The sequence below is a fragment of the Neovison vison genome, chromosome 11 (genome assembly GCF_020171115.1).
Source record: "Neovison vison isolate M4711 chromosome 11, ASM_NN_V1, whole genome shotgun sequence".
NCBI lineage: Eukaryota > Metazoa > Chordata > Mammalia > Carnivora > Mustelidae > Neogale > Neogale vison.
In genome coordinates this window covers 88,384,022-88,386,502 of record NC_058101.1, presented here as the reverse complement: position 1 = coordinate 88,386,502, position 2,481 = coordinate 88,384,022, and the positions used below count along the sequence as shown (strand labels likewise).

The 2,481-nt window shown below is 33.3% G+C and overlaps 1 pseudogene; it reads left to right on the top strand.

Moving 5' to 3' along the window:
- The first annotated feature begins 343 nt into the window (after positions 1–343).
- LOC122890132 lies at positions 344–941 on the top strand (annotated as a pseudogene).
- Positions 942–2,481: the final 1,540 nt, after the last annotated feature.

Below are 2,481 nucleotides of genomic sequence, written 5' to 3'. Positions count from 1 at the left end.
ATTTTTTTTAAAGATTTTATTTATTTGACAGACAGAGATGACAAGTAGGCAGAAAGGCAGGCAGAGAGAGAGGAGGAAGCAGGCTCCCTGCTGAGCAGAGAGCTGGATGTGGGGCTCGATCTCAGGACCCTGAGATCATGACCTGAGCCTAAGGCAGAGGCTTTAACGCACTGAGCCACCGAGGTGCCCCTTGATGAAACATTTAAATCAAGTGACATGACAAAACATTTTATCAAACATATTGTATAGAAAATATGCTGAAATTAGGAATATTTTAATTTTCCCTTTGTGACTGGAACAGGTGGCTTCAAGTGAAAAAATACATGGTTAATGCTTCCCCAAGATGGTGGCCGCTAAGGATAGCCATGGCTCAGGAGAAGTGGCGGCAGGGAACCGAAAGCGGCTCCACCTAGGGACTGCTGAGGCCATGTTTGTGGAAGATGTGGATTCCTTCATGAAACAGCCTGAGAATGAGACTGTAGAAGCAGTACAAAAGAAGCTGGATGAACAGTACCAGAAGTATAAGTTTATGGAACTCAAACTTGCTCAAAAGAAAGGTCAGATTCCTGAAATTAATCAGACTTTGAAATTCTAAAATATGTGTAGGAGAAAAAAAAGAGCCCACCAGTTAGTTCACTGGAGACCAGATTCTTACTGGTGGATAACTTGTATTGCAAACCTCCTACTCATAAAATGTGTCTGTGGTTGGGGGTTAATGTAATGCTTGAATGTGATATTGTGATACTGATGAAGATGAGGTATTGTTGGGAAAGAATTTATTGACTACCACGAAAAATCTTGATTCTCTTGAGGAAGACCTTGACTTTCTTCAAGATCAATTAACTACCACAGAAGTATGTATGGCCGGGGTTTATAATTGGGATGTGAAAAGAAGAAACAAAGATGATTCTACCAAGAACAAAGCATAATGCTGGCAATTAAAAATGTTCAGTTTTCCAAACATTATTTTAAATAGTCCAAAGGTTATCCCTAAAGGTTGATATCACTTTGATTTTTTTAACAGCAAGAATGATAATTAGAACTTTAAAAAAGGTAAACATCATTTAATTATGAAAACAAAATTAGTTTCAAATATTTTATAAAATTAGCAGATTTTAATTTTTTTTTTATTTCCAACAAAGTAAATACTACTTTCATCATCTTTTTTGATTTGTCATTTAAAAAGTCTTAGCTGAATTGGCTGAGGTATGCTATGGATGCTGAATTCTAGACACTTTTCTTTACTGGCTCATGTTACTCTCACTTGATGTGGTTAAACCTGAGTAGAGGTGGGAAAAACAGTTAGTTTAAATATTTCCAAACTTGCTTTCTTTAGTATATGTGGGGACTTATGGCTCTCTGTTGCTATTATTTGTCTTATATAACTGGATTTTCATGAATGACTGCTTAGCCAATAACTATTAGAATATTCTGTACATTTCAAGAAATGGTAATTTGCCTTCCTAAACAGTAAGAGAACCATTGAGACAACACTTTTTCTTACCCCATTGAAGGGCACAGTGTCTTTGCAATGATGACGTAAGGGAGATTTTGGCCAACATGAAATAACAACATTCTTTAGCTACTCAGTTGGCTATGGCAATTTTGTATTTCTTAACAGTTTTCCAAAGCATCTGAACAAGAATATTAACAACAAATACAAATCTGCGGTGGTTGAAAAGATTTGTGAGCTTTTTTCTTCATGATAAAACCTTACAGGAAGAATAGAAAAATCCCTGTGGAAAGCTGTTGGTACAGTGGCTAGCACTGGGTGATACAGAGTTTGATAAAAACACAAATGTATTATTCCAACTTCATGTAATACAACACACACTCGTACAATGTTTTGTACTTGTATTTCATGATATTAAAACATTGAAGTTAAAAGAATATATAGCTAATATCACTTGAGAAGTTTTGGTAAATTTCCTCTAACAACAAATGACTAATAATTAGGTAATAAATTATTTTGTGACTCAGATTTCTGATTGGTTTCTAATTCTTAGTATTATAGGGACCTAATTAAAGAAATAATTTTTGATAATAGATCATAATATAAATTTTGGCATGTAACTCTAAAGGAATTAAAAGAATTAAGTGATATTGATATAATAAAACTCCTTTCATCCCTATCTCCTTGTTTATTTGAACAAAGTTTCTCAAAGTCTGTGTCAATACACATGAACAAATAGAAATAGACCCTTTTCAAGCAATCAGTAGGATTCATCCACAGATATATTATTAACTAATTGGTGAAAAAAGACCACATGTTTTTCACAATAAGAGATAGATTTCCAGTATGTTTTACTTATTACAAAATAATTATCACATTTTATAAAATAAATATTTTGGTTAATTGGTTTTCATTAATACCTGCAGTTGTAACTCAATGGGGGAATTCAAGAGAGGAGAAAGTTAATTATTAAAACTTTATGGTTACATAAAATTTTAGAAATTAAATTTATATTTATTTATGTAATT